The sequence below is a fragment of the Varroa jacobsoni genome, unplaced genomic scaffold, assembly GCF_002532875.2.
Source record: "Varroa jacobsoni isolate VJ856 unplaced genomic scaffold, vjacob_1.0 scaffold_419, whole genome shotgun sequence".
In the NCBI taxonomy this organism is placed as follows: Eukaryota; Metazoa; Arthropoda; class Arachnida; order Mesostigmata; family Varroidae; genus Varroa; species Varroa jacobsoni.
The window spans coordinates 46,915-71,145 of NW_019213321.1; the positions used below are offsets into that span (position 1 = coordinate 46,915).

General features: G+C 40.7%; 1 long non-coding RNA gene and 1 pseudogene across 6 annotated transcripts in view; one reads left to right on the forward strand and one right to left on the reverse strand.

Annotated features, from left to right (window-relative positions):
• Positions 1-5,773, reverse strand: part of LOC111260268 (uncharacterized) — a 20,099-nt gene extending 14,326 nt beyond the window's left edge. For 2 of the 4 annotated variants that reach the window (XR_002680218.2, XR_002680217.2), the window contains exon 1: positions 4,719-5,773. This is a non-coding gene — a long non-coding RNA (uncharacterized LOC111260268). The remainder of the gene's footprint in view (positions 1-4,718) is intronic. The other 2 variants (XR_002680219.2, XR_002680221.2) reach the window with 2 other exon arrangements.
• Positions 5,774-5,889: 116 nt separating this feature from the next.
• On the forward strand, positions 5,890-19,906 carry LOC111260266 (innexin inx1 pseudogene; annotated as a pseudogene). Of its 2 annotated transcripts, none has more exons than XR_015310961.1 (2): positions 5,890-6,013; positions 15,726-19,906. The product of XR_015310961.1 is annotated as an innexin inx1 pseudogene, transcript variant X1 (transcript). The 2 variants fall into 2 exon arrangements; XR_015310962.1 differs by lacking the exon at positions 5,890-6,013 and adding an exon at positions 7,429-8,271.
• The last annotated feature ends 4,325 nt before the right edge of the window (positions 19,907-24,231 follow it).

Sequence of the window (24,231 nt, forward strand, 5' to 3'; positions counted from 1 at the left end):
TCTTTGAAAACGGAAAGGTTTGACGACCGGCTTCATCTTAACAACAAGCGCCCAGCTTTTTCGCCAGCCACCTTCAGGGAGCTGATCCTTTCTGAACGACCTGCATCGAAGGCTACGAAGGTGCCAAAGATCGGATCAATAAGTAAGGAATGAGATATGCATTCATAACATCTGAGCAATATTCTAGAAATATATGCTCGCACTTATCCAGCACCTAGCATACATTACGCTGGGTTTCGCCCGGTCACCCACATACCCAGCCATCGATGGCTAAAGGAGAACGAGGGGGCGACACCGCAGCAAAAGACGATGCCGGCGTAATATGAGCCTCGGGCCACAAGCACGAACAAAGGAACCCCGTCGATTTTCCTTTTCTTCGACAACAGCTTCAAATCTCCCATTTCAGCCCTCCCCCACCACCCATCTCGACTTTACCTAACCTCCTTAGCGATACTGCATGAGCCAGCGCCCTTCATTTTTCGGTGATCTCTTTGGCGAATTTCCACTTTGGCATTACTCGGAACATCACCGCAGTAAGCGGCCCGACATAGGTCTCACAATCACGCAATGCGATTCAGCAGACTGACATTACGTTGCTGCCGGTGTCGGTCACCGCCATTGCAACTACCACTACTTCGACCATGTTCACCTATCTGCAGAGCTTTACAACCTACGCAGAGACCCTTTAGCGTCGCTAAGACGCTTAAGCGACCGCCTCCAGACGGGTCAGGGAGAAAGGGCCAGCGTGTCGTTTGATAAACGAGCAACCCACCACCGCTGCCTCTTTGCGTTCCATACGCTTCGTACCCCCCTTAAAGTCAGGTTCAACGGCGATCTGGACGGCGAAAGACGAATCTGAGATATGGAGTAGGGGTTGAGGCAAATTACTTGTGGGGTCGTCTGTGGCCTTATGTATCGAGCACATTCTCGAGGTTTTTGGGCGCTGTAGGCGAGAAGATGACCAGAGCGATCAGACCAGACTAGAACGACTATCGCCAGAGCCTACAGCTGCAGTTCCCCGTGGCTTCAAGGAGAAACTTCGCTTGTTGGTCATCGGTCGAGACCGTAAACTATGCCCTCGAAGCGCGCTGTGACCACCAGCATATAGGACCAGCACTTCGCCCCCATAGGTCCTTCTGCTCTGTCTGTCTATCCACTCCTGTAAATTACGCACAGTCGAAGTAGTCGAAGTAGCAGCGGTGATGGTGCTGCTGCTTCTTCTCTTCCGTCGAACATCGACATCGAGGTTTTCCCCGAATTGCTTCCGCATGATTGGACTCAAATATTAGGAGTTGGTTGGGCCTATGGCAGGCGTCGCAGCTGCCCGATGTATGACGGCAACGGCTCTTCATATCTTGCCTACCATATTATGGACCTATCAAAAACTGATGGTACGTAATAAATGAAATCACGTATCACTTTGGACCGCTGCTCAGTATGCATCATGGCTAGATGCAAATATAGTTAGATAAACGGCACAATGAGTCAGCGTTGCTCGACAAGCTGTCTACTTAGCTGAACCAATTAATCTCGACGACGGGAAAAGTTACGGCTTTGATTTGAATTTAACAGTTACGATGAAAGAAAAACATAACGTGAAAACAAGAGTGATCGCAAATAATGGTTATGTTTTAAATACTATTTTGAATATGTATTCGCTTATAATTTCAGGAGTCAAGCAACGATGCACCCGATTATTTACTATTAGTAAAAGGCAGGGATCGTTGAAGCTGTAGAATGTCCTGCGGAGCTTTGCCTATGGGCGTTATCATTAGGGGATTTATAATGGCATGAATGTCCGTTCCCGCCCAGTTCGGAGGGAAAATCAACGATATGAGCGATGCATGATTTCAGTGTTGCGGAGAACAGCAATGATGCATTGGGTATCCGGCTAAATTAAAGAAAACTGCAGTTTTGAGTGATGGAAAAGTAGACCAAGTTTGTAAACAATATGAATTTCTATACTGAACTTGCGATAACAGAATGAAGAGATATTTTAATAAAACGCATTACGTCCAGTGCAAACATAGGTTGCGCACGTATGATTCACAAAAGCTGAGTAAATATTGTATGAACTTTGTAAGTCCTTCAAAAATGTTGTGTTTACTCATAATTTACTATTCAGACCTACAGATAGCGTTGATACCGCCTGAGGGTTGTAAAGTTGGGTTGAATTAAGTGCTGACGTCTAAATATTATCATCGAATTATCTTAGCTAGTCGTCAACGGAATTAAACAATCTACGCTATAGTATCAGTGGCATTGTAAAGTCGTGGTATCATATCCTGGCACTATATGAGACAAATAATTCAATATCCCTTTGCTGTTTCTTATTGAAATACAGTGTTGTAAATCGGAATTTTATACCTATAATCACGAGGTATTGACGAAATACAATTCTACGCAATACGCGATTGTGCCTCTTTCAAATACATGCATCACAAATTCAAAAAACAACAAGCCGGAACCATATTTTCGTACGCAATAAAGAGAACAAAAACAAAAATAGAAAACAAGATAGCTTGGCCGACGGCCGTTCCGCTAGGACGATCGCTAACTACTGCCTGAACCATTCGGGTTACGACGATGCTGGGTGGCTAAACATTGTGAGGCCATCCAGCGACGTCCTAAAAAGTATCGTAGATGGCGTCGCCTTCGTCTTTTTTGATGCTATGTCAGGTTCACTCCGTCAGTTCCGTCTATCTCCTTCACCTTTGCTGTAGCCAGTATATCAGTATACGGTAGAAGTGCGCAATTCTTGTTCGACTCGAGGATTTTTGACGGCTGTGCCAGAAAACGAACACGGGCTAGTGGGGGCAAAAATCTGCTAGCTTCTGGTGTGTAGTGAATATATTGAAATTAATGATCTTTCCACGTATACAGACACATGCTTACCCTACTATTATCATTGCGAAAAGGAAACACTTATCCATTTTCGATTCTCGCTTACCGTTTATGCGGCTGCTCTATACGCGTTTCCGCTTCATTTTTCAGTCTCTCCGAAATCCGTACTGAGTCGCCGTTGGCTCAAGCCCACCCTCGTAGTCTGCGTTCAGCACTCAAAGACCACCCAAACATTGGCCCATCAGACGGGAGAAAAAAGAACAAATACTGGACCCAATGAAAAAGAGAGAGGAGCAATGTATGGGTGTCTAAAAGGAAGATGAATCCTGACAAAGTTTAGCCGTTCGCGCAGGAAGTCACGTAATCATACGCAGCGTGTTTTACCGAAGTCATAGGAGAGCGCTGCTGAATAAAAATATAGCCATTTGCATACAGAACTCAGCAATGACATGTAAATGTGCGACATGTCATACCTAACAGTGTATGCAGCGGCGCACAAAAGGTGACTTCTTTTTTTGTACTAGGAAACGCACTTGGGCTCAAGGTGTTCGACGTTAGCGTATCCCCTGGCCCACGTCTGCCGACACTTCAAGAAGGGCGAAATCTCACTCATCGTGTTTGCGTCGGTAGCTCGACCAAATCAGTGCCCTGATCCGTTTGTGTTTATCAAATGCACGTTAGTTAGTTAGTTAGTTTCCCAGGGAGTGAACAATTGTGCCTTTTTATGGGCCGTTGGTGATAATGCCGTCGGTGATGGCTGAAATGTTTGTCCGTAAGTACGTACATTTGTATCTGGCTCCATGTGCTGCACGTATCCGTCTCGCTATCGTATAGCGTTTAACTGCGACTATAGCCACGATGCTTCCTAAACAAATATCTTACCCTGCCGCTGATAGGGTGCGCACTTGTTTAAACACTATTCGATCATTTCTGAACACATTTAAAGGTCAATTACATCTATACGATATACATAACTATTATATATATAAAACTATTTGGCAGAAAAAGTTTTTAGGCAAACATGATAGGAGTCGCATTTGTAATATTTGGTATAATAGATAGATAGTTTCAACTGAGAATGTATAGCTAGCCGTTATCCTTAGTATTCCGTTTCCCCAACACACTTACAATCAAAATCAACAGAACTGGATGGGCATAATACCAGCTCTGTTCGCTTATATATGATATTATGCAACAAGGCCAAAATATCGGAATTGGCCCCAAGTTAACATTAACGCAACGTTTATTGATTCACTTTTCTAGCAAGGACAAGTCACGTAGCCGAACTGCTCAGGACCATGGCGGGTCGTAGACTCACAGATCGACAGACACGTTCGCACGCACCTATTTAAATGGCTCAGAGCCCTCTGTCGAAGTCTGATAGTATTGAGCGTAAACTTGTTCGACGCTTGGTAAGGCACGCACAGGAGGCAGGCCTACGACACAATCAGTCGACCTACAGTGATCATCCAAACGGCAGATAAATCAAACACCGCCCATTGCTAATACAAATTGCTCTATCCGATAATGTAGAAAATTAGCCATTAGGTAGTAACACCAATTTGGGCGAGACGAGCTTGGACAGATTTATGATACGTTGAGCCACAACTGTTATCATTTTTTCTATTATCCTATATAAACGCAGTACTGTTTCCTGCTATACAGGATTTTGCGAGTCTAATATATTTTTTTTATTGTGTAGACCAGTGAACGCTATGAGGTCTTACTATTTCCGCGTAGAGAGATTTGCTTTCTAAGTAAGTTATATAAAGAAATGGTCATAAAAACAGTTTGTAGCGTAGTTTTAGGCTGCATTTATCACAGACTGGCCGTTAGCAGCGATGTTAATGCTACTGTCAGATCTGAATACTTACAATAATGGAATCGTCGTATTACCTCGAACCGCCGTATCATCATCGAGCTTCTTTTTGTCAGCCTGTCAAGTTGGATAGGCCTAAATTGCACAGTCGTGTTTTCAAGAGCAATTGTTTACATTGTTAAGACCTTAAGACGCCGCGCCCAGTCGAAGATATTAACAATTTAGAAGAAACAAGTTTGCGCGACTTAAGTATATAAAATCGATCTAAAATCACCTTCGATAAACCCAATCCATTAAAACGCAACAAAAGATACTAATCCATTACATCTATCAGCGGACTTATTAAATATCTTAACCACATTTACGATGTTTGCGACCGTTAGTCCTATACACTGGCTGAATTAGACGTCCTCTGCACATTGGTATTTGTCGACGACAATTTTCTGCTTGTTTATATCACTGCAGATCCCCATTGTAGTTGTGCTCGCTTCTTCCGTTTGATATTGTCACCGAACGCAAACGAACTAACAAATAGAAGGAACAACCAGGGTCCCGAACTATGCGAAATAGCCAACTCGGGTTCGAAACAGCAGGTGATTCCAGCAAGCTAGCTTCTTTTACGTTGTGTTTTTTGCCGCTACTGGCATCCAATGGTGAAACAAGTAGTGATCGTCTTTGTACTAGACGGAACGCATATACCTTACTGATTTATAAACCGTGTTTCTCTTTTGAGACTTCATATCGACCCCAGCGTAGCTACCTGACTGGCCATCACTGTTTCGGCAACGTTACCGCCGGTGCCTCATCGCCGAACCCTCCGATTAGCGGAAGGACACAGTAGCAGCCGTAACGCTAGCAAAGGCGACAGGGACACCGCGCTCAAAAGAGCCTTTTCGTTCACCTTAAATTTTCCTGGGAGATTCGTTGTCGTTCTGTGAGTATGCTGCCAATCTGTAAAAAAGAGAACCGTCATTATGATTTCTTCCTTCCTTCCAAAACATTTTAGATGATTTGCGCCTTAAGCGAACATTGAACCGATTGAGCGTTCTCACTCCTCTACCACTATTTGCGGTTTCGTTGCTAGCCGTAGATAGCCGTCGACAGTCTGACGCAGCGATTGGTACCGATAATAATAATAATAATGGCGACGGTGCAGTGTCTTGTCATGTCCGCTGAGTGCTCTTTCCCTTAGATCCATCCAGCTGGCCGGTAGGAGGCGCCTGTACGAGTTGCAAAGGTTTTACAATAATAGGGAAAAGCTAGTAGGAAGTTAAGCTAGTATCACGACATGAAGCCAGGACGCAACTATCATGCTTGAGATTTCGATATCTGCAATTGGACAATAGATACGTGAGTTTGAATAAATCGCAATGAAACGTTTTTCATACTTAACAATAAAACGGAATAAAATTGTTATAAGCCGGATTAGATTTTAACAATTATTTACGAATCAGTACGCACACTCGGAAGGCATATCTAATAAATATGTAGATTTTTCAGAGTAGCTTGATGTAAAAGGGCATCACGCGCACGAATGTTATCGTTCGTTATCATGTGTGAAGCACAAATATATAATCTATACAACAGCTGTATGTATATATAGATATATATATATATATATATGGGAAAACCAGGTTTTGTGCTAAGGCATTTCATGGTTCAGTGACTATCATAAGTGACAGAGGAGCCGCTAACCTGCAGTCCTTTCTTATAGAGCTTAGCTACCAATAGCTATTTAGAATACTACATATATGAATAGTTTTTCCAATCTATTGGTCCGATGCCACCTATTCTCACTGGATAAGAAAACGAGTCAGTTTTTCTACATACATGTGTATATATATATATATATATATACAGATTCCGTGATTACGGCCAGCCTTAATACTCAGTCTGAGTAGAAAGATTTGTACTGATAATAACAAGGTAATAGGTATTGTACAAGCTAAAACAGCATATAATACTTCTTTCAGTTCTGTCATCTAAGTTGCATAATTTGCGAGTAAACGCAATGCCCTTCGCGTATTTTAGAGGCTTATTTGGATCGTATAGATATTCGATAGCTTTGTGCCCCGTGTTTAGCGTAGAGTCGTTCACTGTTTTTCGCGCGTGAGCTTTGTAATCAGATTAAACCTCCTGGTACTTAATGACGCAAAAGTTAATTTAAGGAGGTCGCTCAGCCTGTTAAGTTTGAAACGTCCCGTTTTTTCCCACCCCGTTCACCCTAACTGATTACACCGATATCTATACTATACTTTACACGCTTTTCTGATAAATAACTTGTTGTCACGTGCCTTATTTTTGCGCAGTTGTATATGATAGCGATACTGGAATTTCATTTAATGTTTGCGCGGTGAGAGGTTCTTCACAGCCAGTAGAGCAGTATGTCAACCTGTGAACAGTTTCTTTCAAAATTGTCTAGACACGCTGTTTCTCCCTTGGGCCAAAAAAAAAAAACGGGCCCAACTTGTTTGGCTTGCAGCATTGCTTAACGCAGTGGTCTAAGCAACTAATGTAAACTCGATCATTCTGATAACCTGCCTGCCTCATTGACTCGACGTCATGTTGGGTGAGTCAATTAACGCTGGTTAGAAGAAAGGACTCCACGGTACAATTTTTCACTATTTAAACATTCATATAAGACCCCTTTCAATCTAAAACAGCCTCAACTCACTATGTGTATTTTTTAGAGTAGAAAATTCGTATTAAAAATAGGAAATAGCACGCAGGTTTGATAAGTATACATTTATTGTATTGTAATACAATAGAAACAGGTAGAAAAAACGTAGACACGCCAAATGGATTACTGTTTTGCTTTCCTTTTTAAATGCTTTCAAGTGAATCTGTCATCGCTTTCACTAGTAGCTTCGTTTAGATTATTCGATAATTCCTGCTTTGTTGGTACAGCTGCAGCACGTTAAGGACTAACCGGAAATTCTATGCCGCCTTTCATGATACACTACAAACGTAGAGTAAATGGTACCACCACCTCAGCCCTATGTGGCACCAATTTAGCCTATCTGGGGCTTCGCACCAATGCCTGGCCCCACTTCGTGTTCAAGTTCTGTCACTTGCAAGCGACCCGAAATCGTATCCGCTAACATTTAGCAGCCAAGCAACTTAAATCTTTTATTTGCATACATATAGCTACATATAAATAACTGATAAACTTATACAATGCGTATATATATATAACCCACAGATATATTCTTTTGCCATGTACTTTTGAAATTAAACAGAAATTAATTATTTGATCTTAGTTGGGAAACTTAGCTTTGAATATAATGTAGTGCTTGATAATCGCATTATTAAAAGTACAATTTTTAAGCAGTAGCCGTTTTGAAAGGGATCATCGTTGATCTCGATAATTGACAACTGTTGCCATCTACAGTAATAGCAACAGCGGGTTACTCTTGCTACTTTGACGACGTTAGGTCAACAAGATAGCCCATAAATGAATGAATGGCAGCTAAACTTTCCTAGCAAGTACGAACAGGTCTAGCAGTATCTAGCCTCTGGCAATGAAATTATAGATTATATCGTCCTAGAAACTAGGATCATGAGTATGGAATAGCCAAAAGCTTTTTGGGTTTCACCTACGTCGTAAGGTATGTGCTGCGAACTAGAGTGATTTATCTTATATTTCAAATACTCTCGATACTATAACACTCATATATATGTGAGCGTTATAGTATCGAGATATATATATATATATATATATACTATATGTATAAATGACCCGCGTTGTTACGTTGAAACGTAACGGAATCAGAGACACGATATGGTGATCCGTATGTCGGTAAGAGGAAAAAAACAGATGTGTCACCGATACGCTTCTCGACGGATCCGAGCGCTTATTTTTGTCTAGCGAACGCAACTGACCGCTAACTATGACTAGATAAGTTTTGTTCTAGACGTAACCAGCAACCTGAATGCGTAGGTGTCCGCATTTGGACAAAGAACGTATTACTCGAAACGATTTTCGCCATTTTTATAATTGAACAGAAAAATCTCTACAGGTGAAAAACGGTGTACTACGGCAATTGGTTTTATATAAAGGGTAAATAGGTTTTGTGGCAGGCAACAGTTGAGCATTTGTCAAACATCCGAATTTAGAAGTTCCTTAGCCTCCTAAGGGCTACACGGTTCGCATAAAACTTATTTTCACAAAACAAAGGATTTTCCCCACTTGTGTCCCATAAGGCGTTTTCAACAAGTAGCCAAACACATCTTTATTAAAGAGTGCGATCTGTTTGATCAGGCCATGTGGCTTTCTTAGGAAGCAACCGGAAATCCCCTAAATTGTGCGGTTTATCTTACTTGTTTGATTTTCTGAACGATCTGAGGCTCTACGGGAAAAGACATGCCATATAGAGATAGCAGAATAACTGCAATACTGGGATAGGTAAGTCAAACAAGATAGCGGATGAACAGCAGCAGAGCGGAGAACCACTTGCAGTGGGAGTACGGGAAAATGGGCACGAGGGAATGACAACAAATCCTGCAAGACCATAAAATTATTCCCGTATAATGTGAGAATCAAGGTAATTGAATAATCGACGTAAGGTTACGGAAATAGTAAATCTGAATTGCTGAAATAAAGCCGTGGCACAACTGCAGAAAGTTGACTGGGTAGACAAAGCAATGCAGTGGGCTAAAAAAGTATTCCAAGAAGTGCAAACAATACAGATATATATATATTTTTTTGCACGATTCGTACCAAAGGATACTGTATACAACAGTGAGCACATTTTGCTGGGTAAGTTGATCTAAAGAATAGGACAAGACAATAACCTAAAGTTCGGATTCAGATAGCGTAGGCCTAGGCTTACATTGGATTAGATACAATACAATGATGATGAGTAGAATCTGGTCGAAATATCCAGTGCAAAAAAAAAGATGTCTGGCCGTCCGGAAGCCTATTTCGTATCCATCTCATATAACGTGGAAAGTTGCATCGTTGTGCCATACAGCAGCGTATTATTGTGTTCCTCACTCACGAAACACCCCTGTTTTCATTATCTCAAAATGTTAGCGATCTATAAGTAACCCAGAAATCTATATTACTCAAGAAAGCTCACGCTTTGAAATTGACAGCGTCAAATAATTGCTACAATGCATGCTTGTACCCTAAAGGCAAGCCAGGTTTCCACCCGTGTCGCTGGCTAAATAATTGTTCGTCGGAATCTTTTTTGACGAGAATTAAAGGCGAACGTTTAGCAACACGACGACAACAGAGGTCGTATCATCAAATTGTGGAAACTTACACAGAGGTCCTATGCAAATGTAAATAAATAAAGCTATAACTCTGGCAAAATTATACTTCCGCTACGTACGGCTACCGACGTAAATCATTTTTGATGTTAGATAGTCGTTCGTTCGACTCAACAGCGTAAGCCGCAACAGCACACCCAGTCACGCTGAAAAAAATCACTCAATACAAAATGGTAAACAGAGGACATCCACGTTTCAGAAGGTAACATCAAAGTGTAATCACTGGCCATTCTGCACAAATAAGCATAGGAGTCGGCGCGGAGCAGGGGTTTTACGTGCAACTCAGACTGTCTATCTTCATGGATACATACAGACGCTTTCACTGCAGTCTGCCACAAGGTAAAAATCAAGGCCTAATCATGGTAGTACTACCGACGCAAGAATAGTAGCTTGCAGGCCGGATCATTCAAAACCGAAAAAAGGGGGCCAGGCCACAATGGCGGTGTCAGATCAGCCCGTGGAAAACGGAGAAGAAACTGACGAACTAAACAACGTGGTAGATACAGTAACAATAGAAACTTTATTTGTTGAAACTATCGGCAAGTCCTAACCTCTCTCGCACGAAGACATAGTGAAAACCTTGAATTAGCAACGAAGCAAGCTTCAATAATTTTGCAGCCGTAAGCCGATAAATTATTATGCGAAGGCAAATCTCTATAGCTAGCAGGTAACAGTAGAAGGCCACGAACTGCGGGAAACACTGAACACGAGGACAGAGAGGAACGGGAAGACAGTGTGGATCCATTCGTTATGAGAATTCGCTCGTCTCGCTCGATAGAAAATAATTGGACTTTTGTAAATATCGTAGTTTAAAGATCTGAGGTTCTAACGGAAATATTTGAATTGTGCCATGCTTAAAAATCCAGTGGGCTATTAGTGGACCAGTTAACAAATCTAGTGGGCTTCGTAACCTGGTACTTTTCAACGTGACGCTTAAAAACCCAACACCTGATATTGCGCTGCCTTGCTTCTTGATGTTTTTGTACTAATGCATAATTTTAAATATGGTGCAAATATGGTGATGATGATCCGTCAGTTGTAAGTGGCTTAAGATGTCTTCATGCAAGTCTAGCTGAATAGTTATGAATAAATGCTGCCTGCCCGATGACGTCTGTGTAAAAGAGGAAAGAGCTGACCGAACTCTGCTGGAAATAACGGCACTATAATTAGTTCTCTGCTAAAAAAACGCTACGAGGTATTCACAATGGCATAAGTTTACTTAATTCATCCGAACAGCAGCGCATTGTTATTATTATTTTTATATATTATTTTATATATATGTTATTTGCGTTTTATATAGATCCATTCACCGCATCGGGTGGAAAGCAACGATCATGTCTTCTAATGTTATTTAATGCTAGAAAACGATTAAGAGTGCCACTCTGGCACGATGACGACGACAACGTCATCCACCATAGGGTGTTATTAAAAGAACGACAACAGTGCTGAACGTTTCCATCTAACTCGAAAAAACTGTATAGGTAATGTTTTCCTGAGGGAATCATGTTCCTGAAGGAATAATGTTACCAGGTTCCTTAACGAACATGGTCGAGCCACAAGACGTAACGAAAAATTTAGAACAATTATTATTACAGAGGTTCCTTACTTGGCGCTTGGAATGCTCGACCACTGGACAGCGTCGCGCCGGCTTATCATACAGAGGCTTCAGTTTCATAGAGTTCAGATGACTGAATCAAAAGCTAAGACAACATATAGCAATAGAATCAAACCAAGATCATCCATCTAGTTCAACAGTAGATTTTTTGATGTCGGATTACCTGCAGATACATGGTAAAACGTAAAAATTAGGAATATCTTTCTCGGTTTCTGAGTAGCCTGATGTTTAAACAGCAGCGGCAGAGGCTCTAGTTAGTTGATTCTAAGCAGTTTCTCTACCCGAAGCATGGGCTATTCCATTTGGCCCGAGTCGTGTCGGTTGAAACGTACGCACTACGCTTCAGTATAGCTTCCGTTGTTAACCCTTTAAATGAACACAGTCATTGTATGGTCATCTAAAAAACACCCATACGTACATTTGCATACGAAAATTGCGAAACTCTGAAACATAGAGATATTGAAATGTTATTTTTTCTTCATCCAGGATGCAATTTTGGGTTAGGTTAGGTTAGGTCGAAGTAAACTACCTTTTAAACTTTAGCCAAAATATAATTTATCGACGTTACATTGGCTTATCGTATAAAGAAAAGGTGAACCTACATCATGAACCTCCAATTGTGTTATACGATTTTCATCGAATGATTAACATTTTACAAATGTTTAGTTCGAAATGAATCTATTTCGTCTTTACGATAGTAGGACCTGACTGCATAGAGTCTTTCATTCTCGCCAAGATTATATTAGTGTATATAGGTTACAGCCATATATAAACGAATACACGGAACACACATGTGACTGAACGCAGGTTTAAACGAGGTGAAGAAAGCTTTTTTCCCCGATGTGGGTTGCAAGATATTCTTGATGCACTAGCCATTCGTAAAGAACTGGGGTAAAGCTGTGTAATTAGAATTAACAATTACACTATATATTATTATAAGTGTATGAGCACCCCTGACAGCCGCTTTAGGTGAACAACACTACCAGATAGTAGCAATGATTTATCTTCGGTTAAAGATATAAAATTATACCTATGAATGGATTTTCAATTTCCAAAAAAAAAAAAACTATGATTCCTATATCTTTAAAAAGCCGTGTGTATTCTCATACAACGAATCCAGTTCGAGAACAGTGAGTACAGGCTTCAATAGACTCTACCAGGCAGCTTTTTGAACTGCTGCTGTCTGCCCCGTTTTAACAGTCTGGAAGTATCCGGTTCTCTATTTTTGTTCGATCCGTTTGAGCGTTACATGACACACGCGGAACACTATAATGACTGGAAGAAGCGTTATCTTAGCAGACTCGAGAACGAAGACACCAGCCAACACACACTCCGCTGGTTCCAGCGATACACAATCGTTTTTGACGTTTGTGTATCGCTAGAACGTTGTGATCGCAGTTGTTGCTGTCGTTTACAAAACCAGCGAAGTTTTTTTCCGTGGAGCGCACGTTGCCTGATCTCTTCTGAGGCACAAAACCCAGTACGGGACTTCGATAAAGTTGAAAACGAAGAAGCATCAGTTATGGTAGTCGCAGTAGAAGTAAATGTCACCTTCTTTCGACATGAGCAAGCACATTGCAGGCTGGGAGTTGGTGGCAGACGCGGCTACTAGCCTGAAGGTGCAGTACGCTGAATTAAACAAAATAAAACAAGGTAACGCGACATTCTGTTGCTTTTCCAAAGTGGGCGGCTCGGAAAGAGCGGGAAAAGGGGAACGAGGGACGTCACAACTTGTACAGCCAGAACGACACTACTTCACTGGACGATCCTTCTCGAGCAGGTTGTTCGTTATCAGCCATAAACTATACATAGTCGAGAGTTGGCGCTGACATAAAATATTACATCTTACTATTATCGTAAAAATGTGTTGCTGTTTTATTACTTTGCCTTATTAATTTATAACGTTTCTAGCAATGGTCGAATGAATTTACGATATGCGTTTCACGCCGCTCATACTTCATGTTAACGCTCTGAGTTTTTGTATATACCTAAATAGAAGAAGCCTCATGGTAGAGATTTGCACATGGAGCACATAAATTCTGGCTATACAGATCGAAGCAATTGAGTTAGATATATATAGAGAAAATAAAAATTGTTCCCTACAACTTGAAGCATGTCACATAGTCGATTGAGTGGTTGGCTTCTTAATTCAAGTAGGAACATTATCTATACCATGTTCAATAACATACAATGTGAAGGGATAAACAATGGGAAAAAATGTCGCTTATTCCAATTTGGCCATCGAAATGTTTCAAACTTTCCCGGCCTACCATTTAAGCACGTGCATATTGCCCCATTATTCTGGCAAGACGCAATCGGACTCCTTGTGCAAAAGTGTTAAGATTAATGAAATTGGAAATGAAAATAGGACCCTCTGATGTTTCCGCTGCCTATTTTCGGAAGAAAACAATCTGTTTCGGCGCCTGAATCAATCAACTACGGGCTCCACCCACTTTTAGGTTGACCAGGCTCGAAGACATCCATTAAATAGGCGTCCAATCGACGTCCAGTTACATCAAACTACGATGTTGCTCGTAGGAATCATCACCGGTTAATTCTCACGCTTTGGATCGTGGGTCTCACGAACCGAGCTAAGCAGCGGGAAACGGCTCGGCTTCCCAATGCGTTAACAGTTTTTACATTTTTCTTTGCAGTGCTGTAGACATTCGGGCGACGGGCAATATGTTTGCAAGTAGGTAGCGCCGCTTTATACTTTATCTGATACAGAGTTGTTCTTCGTATGAGAAATGTGTCACACGATGACTCTGCCTTCAAACATATTGTTACTCATAGCCCAAATGCCGACACGAGTCCTTAAACGCATCGAAAGCTCAGTTGAGAGAACTCAGACCTGGTTCCTAAGCTTTGCAAACTTGTTGAGATTAAATCTATTTAGTTTTTGTGAAATTCCAAAAAAATTCATCATTCATACACCTAGCAAGACAAAGGGTCAAGTTCCCACTGCAACTGATTGATGATCAGCAGCATAATTTCCGGTCATCCTACAAGGTTGATAAAGCGAGCTGAAGGGTTCCATTGGATAAAGCTCAAAGTTCGACAGTTCATTTGATAAAGTTGAATAAAGGGAATCAAAACTCAGCGTGTTTTGCGACCGATGCAATTTCAGCGGTTCGACTTCCTTCTCCGCAAAAACACCCCTCGTCGTTTTGATACTTCGAGCCAACTATTCACGTGCCCTCGTACTGTGGGCCTTGCCTTCAAGAAATTTGCTCTTCCCCCACTTTGCCCAAACGCGTTTTTTTATAATCTAACGAGGTAGTGGCATTTTACCCCATACTGCCATGCATCACTGCATTTTTCTGCACAGGAAATTATTCTAACAGTTGACGCCAAGTGGTTAAAAATTATGTAGTAATTCATGATTTTAGTATTATTATACTGTAAGTAAGTGCTCACTGCACTATTGGCAGCGACATCGCATCGGACATGCTATATTTCTTTAATAACCTTAGTTTAATGAGAAATGACTATCAACAACCAGGGCATAATCTTGGTTTTTCTTTGTTTGTGAAAGTAACAAGGAGCATTTGATTACTTCATTAATTATATTAACAACGAAGTATTGCTGTAAATCTATCGGTTGAGATACACAGTTATCGTACGTAAGAACCTACGAAAAAACCCTTAAAAAACAGCTTAGCTTACAATACTTTGATTATAAGAAAAAAACTAGAGCGCTGGTTAACTTGATGGCAGTAGGAGTTCAAATAAATTTCATTATAGATTACTTCTGAAGTTATTGTTATTACTATTATTCAGTAAATACTCTTGTTTACCCTTTGTGATGCAGTAATATTTAATCTTTTATGTATCGCGTTCTTCTCTAACTGGGAACCGCAAGGAAAATATAATCAATTTTCGTAAATTTCGAAAAATTCGTAAATTTTCGAGGGCTCTAAGCATACGTATGCTAGACAGGGTGGAAAACACGAAAATAATATCGCTTCAGTAACACGTTATTTCTTTTTAAATACTCGTCAATATTTAGCCTACGATTTAGCTTAGTTTAAAATTGGCAATTTTTTCTAAATGACGCCTAATTACATAATAAGCTCACTTTATGATGTGATTAGATAATATTTGCTATAATAAAATGTATATAAGAACCTCTCAAAAGAGAGTAGTAAAGAAACGCTTTAATCTACGTTCCAGATTTCCTCAATCCAGTAGTCCGATGTCACCTATCGCTGGCTGTTATAGCTAGCTTAATCGTGAGTATCGCTAAACTTACCGCTAGATATATGTCGATGAAATGATGTCATCATGATTTTGGCCACCTTCAGATCAGAATCACTATGACTGACCGTGGAATACAATATAGATTACTACAGGCTTAATTAGATGATGTTCACTGCAAAGCTTGGCTTTAACTGGGAATGTAGCTTATTTTATTGTGTTAAACAAGATATGAATTTCAAGAGGTGGCTTGAACTCATCAAATGTTCTCGATATTAAACTTACAGCCAAGTTCTTGCGAAAACTACTAATTAATAGCGAGAGCAACAAACAACCAATGATGAAGAAGAATCAAATTTTTATCTAAAAAAAAACAAGGGCTGATACATTATGCAGACTAGAATTAACTGCTGGAGTGTTCATCTGATACTGACTCTCATCCATTGAACCCTGGACCTTACATGCTTAGGTCTTAGCTCCTTCAGTTGATTTGCAATATTTTCTGACTTGTGTCAAAGAAGCTGTTCTGGCAACTTCTGAGACAATTTTAATTGTCCCACGTACTGCTTCGCAATGAATTTGTTAGTGACATAAAAAGGTGGTAATACGCGGGCACGAGGTTCGCAGGATATGGATGATCTACATAACCTTTCACTCAAAATGGTAAGGTGACTTAAACGGCCTCTGCCTTATGTGGTTTGACACTATCATAGAGAAGTATGACCTTACCTAATCTGTTAGGTCTGCTCCGTTAGATAAACTCAATTATTCTATGAAGCTGGGCCATTTATAAATGTTTCTTGACCTGGGCCGTATACAGATTCTTGTCTTGCGCTCCTTTAAAAACGTTTAGTTTCCACTGTACTAGATCTTTCGAGCACTATCGTACGTCTAGAGATTTGCCGTAATTAAGAGCTTTGGTGTATCTCCCGGCGACTCTTACTTCGTCTGTTTTGAACTAACATAGAGACACCACCTCTGATTACCTGTTACAGCTTTGTATGGGGATCCCTCATTATGATCTATTATATTATATAAACGAATCTACCCTGACACCAAGCAGAAATTTTGCGGCGTGGGTTAGCTCAGCAGTTTTGCTCCTGTATCCCACAGGAGGGCGCCGCCATCGTAGGTTTTGGAGAGGGCTGCCTCTGGGATGCACCTTCTATTACATTGTTGGCCCTCAGGCAACAAACATACTGCCATCATGTTTAACAGAAATATTTGAGACGCGACAACATTCCGCTTGTCACAGATTGGTGGCCAACATCTCTTCGATAACGTTATAGCCTAGTATTTACCAGCAAGGCTGCTAGCACGTCCTATCAGAAATTCTGCTTGGTGCTGTTCAACATGACTATGTATTGCGCCTTATCCTGATGACTGTCCAAGCAGTTGCAGTAGCAATGGTGGCCAGAGTCGACGTATCGTACTGAAGTTAGGTACGATTAAGTGAACACCAACAGGTAACGTACGACAAAAGGCACCGCCGCTCGGTGGTTCAATACGATCTTCTACGTTGTGACAGATAAAACATGCCCGCCAGTTGCAAGCCGATAATTTAAGCTGTGCAAGAGCGATGGCATAGATCCTTACAGGCAAAAGAAAGGGACCATGCTGAGCCTCCAATATGGGACACAGAGGCCACATAGATGAAGCAGAAATCAAGCTTTGCAACTTAGGAGACACGTTTGAAACAACGCCAGAAACGGAAGACCGCACTAATGAGTAAGAAACAATTAAAAAAAAAAAAATTTATCGTATAACGCTCTCATCCTCAGCGAGCCAGGATGATCGGGATTTTCGACGGCATTCACAGAATCTTTCGACTCCGTAGAAGAGGTGCCATTGTCGAAAATGGCGTATTTCGTCTACACTGGCAGTTTACCGCGGGCCTGTTGTTATTTTTAGCAGTAATTATTTCGGCACGGCAGTACGTCGGAGCACCAATTGAGTGCACCACTCTAACCGGTGTGCCACCTGCAGTGATTAATGCTTATTGTTGGATATATCCTACCTTTACTTTACCTGACGCTCATAAGAAGCAAATTGGTGTGGACGTCCCCGCGCCGGGTATTGACAATTCAGCGAACTATGATAAAAAAAAATTTGTTTCCTATTACCAGTGGGTGTATTTAACCCTCATTATTCAGGCTATCCTGTTCTATTTGCCTCACTATTGCTGGAAAAGCTGGGAAGGTGGACTTATGGGAGCTTTGACCGGCGGGACTGTCAGGTCCGAAGAGGAAAGACATAAAAAACGTGAGATAATCACATTATGGATTGATCGGAACTTCGGCCGGCGAAATCTCTATACGTACAAGTATCTTTTTTGCGAGCTGTTGTGCTTTTTTAACGTTTTCATGCAGATGTTCCTCATGGACAGTTTCCTTAATTACGAATTCATGAAGTATGGCATTCGCGTACTCGAGGTCCTAACGCAGGAGGATAGCAGGCGTGGCGATCCGATGATTTACGTTTTTCCCCGAGTGACAAAGTGCGTCTTCCACGAATTTGGATATTCCGGCGACGTCATGCATCGGGACGTGCTCTGCGTGTTACCGCAGAACGTTTTCAACGAAAAGCTCTTCATACTCGTGTGGTTCTGGTTTGTTTTGCTACTCAGCATCTTTTCTGGTCTCATCATTTATCGCATCGTAATACTCCTTTCGCCGTCGATGCGCAAACGCCTACTCATGAACCGCTGTCACCTCGGCGATCCTGAGGATGTTTGTCTTATAGTGAAGGCTACCAATATCGGTGATTGGTTTTTTCTCTATATGATGGGTCCCAACCTCGATTCAATGCTGTTCGCCGAAGTGATCGGGGAAATGGCCGTTACACCGAACGTGCGATCGAATCGGAATGACGCTCGGATTCAATTCAATATCACCGAGAAAACCGCACTTAAGGCAACGGCGCCTAACAACTCTATGAGCCCAGCATTGTAGTGCTGCTCGCCGAAAACTTTCATTTCATTACCGAAGGCCTCCGGAAGTATTTTTGTTCTGCGTCTCAGTTTGATTTATCGGTATCCAAAAATAGCTGGCAGCGGTCCCCGCCATCTTCAGCTCGGTTCCTACGGTGACAACGATGGCCCGACATCCACTTAACCATTGCGCCTTTACCTCGCTCGGTAGTACCGATGTAACGCAAAAATGGCCAATACGCTCGATAGCATGCTGGAACGCAAATTATTTTGTGGGCGCAGACCCAAATAGGTAATCAGAGAGCTGAGCAGATCGGCCCACCCCCAGTCTTCCTACTCATTGACTACCCGCCACGACGTGGTGCATACAGGCTTTCCGCTGTTCTTGCATATTATACCTGGCAAGCATCAAAGAGACATATCTGAATAAACATGTGTTACCCTGAAGCGCATTCAGCCGCTCACACTGTGGTAACTAGCAGGTGACACACCATCACTGTCCTTACAGAGAGACAGATTTACCTACTGGCACTTAACAACAGTGCCGAACTTGCATGGAGAGCTTATATGAAGCGGTGTTTTCTATTTACGGTTTTCTGAGATCAACAATGAGCACTGCTTCGCCATTAATCATTCATCATCAACACACGCTAGATTTGTGCTACTGGGACCGTCGTGTAACATACTGCGGTGACAATCTATTATTTAGAATAGTCATTCGATGACGTGCGTTCGCCATAATGGGATAACCCATCTACATATATCTACTTTCATAAAATAACAAGAAGTAACCTGAGATCGCTTTTTTACATGAATATTGATCAAACAAACATCGTATGGGTACCTAGGTTAAACAAATGCTACTTATTTGTAATCGTAACAGTATTATTTTTATCGTTACTATTTTTCTAACAAACCGAAGTTAAAAAAAAACCTTAAAAACTAGAATATAATAAACAACACAAACCTTGTTGGGTCCCAAAACTCTGATTGTCTTATCTTTCTCCATAAAGTATTGCGTTTATACGCGGCGTGATATGACTGAGCTATTCGTTGAATTTTCACCGTTTTCGGTATGTATCCACCCGTCTTCGTGTCTCCCTATCCTGGGAGCCGTGGATCCGATTTTACGGTTGTTTTGGCAGGCTAAAAACGCTGTAATTAATGATGCTGCTACAAGGCAAGGTATCGATACCAAGCTATTGCATACGGTGAGAAAATAAAGCGCTAAAACACTATTATCGATTACTGTTCGAATCGATGCTTGTTATTTTTGGCAAACTGGTAACTATAGGTGAATCAACGAGAAAATGAACAACTTGACATTGCAAGGCGATTTCAAACGTGCCCATTACCTCTGAACCCACGACATGTACACGTTCGGTCGAGTACCACTTTCAACGAAGTGGGCATGGTGAGACATCTTACTAAGTAGGTCAGAAGAGGACCGATCTGGTAAAAGCACCTCGAGAATCAAAAAAACCTCCGAAACGATTCTTACAAAGGCATCTGGGTGGCTACTTAGTTTTTTTTTCGTCAACTCAAGAGCATTATTTTTCATGTGAATAAAATATACACATATCTTAATGGTGATAGTTAAGTGCATTCATGTTTCCAATCGCCTGAATGTAAATACAACCTATATCAGGCTTTGTTACTAAGACACAGGTAAGAGAGATGCCGACTCACGCATTTTTATCACATACAGAAATGCACGTACTGTGACAAGTATCGCATTAGCAGAAGTCAGGTCACCCTGAAACACGGTATTCGATTCTATTAAACGCATTAGTCCATTGGAGGAGCAATCAAAGTATCATAAAAGTATAAATAATTAATTGCAAGATATGTATTGCATCTTGCTGGCATATGGCGTCGAACCCTGACGTCCGAAACGGCAGCAATGAAACTTGCTGGTGGTGAATGCTGTACGGCCAAAATGCTAACGGCGAACATGTCGATCTGGATGTGGCCAATGATATTTTTTTCGATCAAAGTACTGTATTTTTTGCTGACCGGTAAATAGGCCTGCCATTCACCCTCTGAATCTCACAAGCTCACTTGGTCAACCTCAATGCGCATGAGATCATAAATGACATGTTCGGGCAAGCCTGAAAGTCATTCTGGAACCCAATATTACACAGAAAATTTGCGATGACAACCTGGTGGTACTGAGAAAAAATGAAGACTTCCCACAGGACGTGAGACTATCACATCAGATATCGGCGTGTTGGGCTAATGGATGAAAAAAGTGGTGTATATTATTCACCATTTACAACAAATATATAGCCCCTTTGTTACAATGATGCCTTCACCAGGCTTCGGGAAAACGGCAAACCCAAAAGAAACCGTAAACGAAGCAAAATATTGAGGTAGGCGACATTTCAGGATACGTCGGAAGCACAGGAATAACTCTGTATCCGAAGACAAATGAAGGGCTAAATTTCAGTATTATAACTCAATGCTTTTTAAGCTATTTCACTCTGTTTCAAAAAATCGGTAACATAACGCACCTACAACATCGTTGTTCTAAAGCCGACAAGGAAAGTTATTTTTTTTTGAACGTGGACAAACGCGTAGTTCACAATACACATACATTTGATATAATCGGTTGGCATTCAGTAATCCCATTGTTAATTGCAGTTTAGAATAAAAGACTTCGTTGAATGAGGCGCTATTCGATTTTTCGGACACATCTATAGATACGACATGTCGCTTTAAGATAACGCTGGTGGGTCCCGTCGCACCACATCCACCAGTTTGTCACATACAACAAAAGATAAAAAAAAAATAGAGGAAGTCTTCTCTAAACATGGTCATCTGCTAAATTTTAATACTAAAATCTACCTTGAACAAAAGGCTCTTTTCGGATAGATTCGGCTGCGCCGCCTATCTAAGATCGGTGAGTCTGAATTGAAATGACCTATGATGAAAAGCGGAACACTTTTATATAACGGTAAATACAACCGGAACCATCACAGTATTTCTAGAAATAGTGCTAATACCAACTTTAAGTCATTAACCTGTTTTCTATAAGAGCACTATTTTCAGAACTCGCACCATATTGCCACGTATATGGGTCATTCTCCCCTAAAATATGCGTTATGCACAGCTCATGTATCGGCATCCTTCTAAAAGCTGAAGTTCCATACACTGATTCATATCTATAATGGTAATGTGTGACTCAATCCCTAGTGGCGACAACGTTTAATTATATGCCAACGCTCTCACTCAGCCTTGACTGCGCCAACTATAACATTCCGGTTGTACTTCTAAACCTTACGTTGCATGTGATGATTCACTATCTGTAGGCAACGATAGTAACGCAATAACATCAATATCGATATAATTCAAATATTTCCGCAATCTTCATCTGTCTCCAATACATACCGTGGGTAGCGGACCAAACATGTTCGAAGTAGACGTAACGCAATCCACAACGATGAAGAACCGTGTTACTAGTATATGAAGACGAATGAAGAGATCCGTGTGCAAAGTGTTCAAAAAAAAAGCCTGGATTAATTTATGGATGCTCTTAAAATGTCCTGTATTACAAAGATATATCTTTACTTAGCGTTTAGGGTACAATACACTCATGGCGAAGTTGATGAACACCGCTAGCTACAAAGCTTATTCGTGCCTTTAGACACGATTGAATCGTCCCACGGACGGTTGCTAAATGAACAACTGCGATAATGAATAGAACTGTTGACTTTCTTAGACGCCTACAGAAGAAAAAAATTTAAACCAAGCAGGCAGAGATAGTCGCCATTTGGACATTTACCGCTACGTTACTCGATTATAGCATACAATTCGTATCATCCTAATTAGCAAATGCAGATTTTGTGTATCGCGTTTTGCATTAAACGTTATTAAAGAAACGTACTTCTTTTCTAGTGTACTGTCAGCGCTTGCTGTGTTTAGTGTTAAAGTTTGTGATGCAACTTACCCAAAAAGTTAAAAAAAAGCTAGTAAGTATCTTTTTCAGCAACAACTATTTGCAGTATACATTTGTCCATAATGTTTAAACCAGAAGCTTCTCCATGTTGCGCATAATATTTTTGCTGCGCTAAAACTCTTTAACAAACTTCACCTCTAAATTAAATCGTTTAAAATTGCCGCGTTAATAGTACATAACAGAAACTAAGTTAATATTTTAAGAACCGATAACGAGCTAGTGATTGAAAATAACTATATTCATCTAAATTTCCACTAACATTTTGCAAAATCGAATCTCATTTCGATAATATAATAATATTCAATATCGAGTGATCATACAATAAACACAATACTCGACTAATAAAGCAAAGACCATCATTACATTAATACCATTTTATGAATTAAAAAGGATAATTTTTGAAAATCGTAGCCTATTCGCTTATGAAAGTGAGACACGCTCCTGTGAGGTGTCAAGCATACCTTCAGAACTGCCACAATCATCGGTCTAGCTTAGTTACCTCTCTTCCTTTCTGCTCTGAATAAAATACGCTTAAAACGAAGGGCGATTAAATACCATAATGCTAGTAACAGCATGTCGGTTAGTTTAGCGGTTAACTTGGCTATGCAGATATTGGGAGCACTTGTCTATCAGATGATAGGTCATCAGAGAGTTTCAGGATAAAAATAACAGATTCCGTTGTTTCCAGCTTGTAGTGTAGATAATGTTAGCGTAATCACCATTTGTGGAAAAGGAAATGTGCTCGAACAAAAAAACGCATTGCAAAAACATTCAAGAGATTAAACAGTAAACATGTAAATTACTATGTTTTTAATGAAAAGATATTCTTGCTTTTAGCACTTTACTTATAGATTTCATTATTTCAATATAAATACAAGAATCCCTATTTTTCGAAGTTTTTCTTCTGGCCCACATGACAATACAGTCTTATTTGTTTTGTGTTTTCTAAGCTTCAGAGTAAATGAATTAGTTTCCAACGCCGCCTGTGTCGCAAGATTATGGCGGATTACACAAATAAAAAACGAGTAATAGTATTGTATTGAAACTTTAAGCATACGTATTTAAGCAATGCATTCTATATTTTTTTCTAAAACAGGCAAACAAGACGTCTGTAGCAATGATTAGTTATGCGTCATCGCCATATCCAGTCTAGAAATCTAACACCATCTGAATTCATAGGAAGGTAATCCTGGTAACAAACGGTAGCTTCTTAACAGTCCTTTCTTTCTGGATTTCTTTCCATTGAATGAAAAAAGGTTAGTGCCAACGTAGACCATAAACAGAAAACAAGATAGGTTGTAGTCGACCCCGTTGTTCACAAATTCACAAAATTAAGCGAACATGAATATAATCAATGGATGGGACTTCGAGAAGAAGTTTTCGTGAAAAGGTCAGCTAAAAAAAGATGATTTCAAAATCGCGATCCTAGAATGCGTACAGCTAAACTGAGTGGTGTGTATGTGTGTGTACCGTAGACTGACAGACTAACAGTTTTCAAGCTGAGTATTCATAGGCCGATTCAACATTTCTCCTGAGGTTCAAGTTAAATAGTTAAAAATAAAGTACCTTAAATTGTTTCTCAGAATTTAAATTAT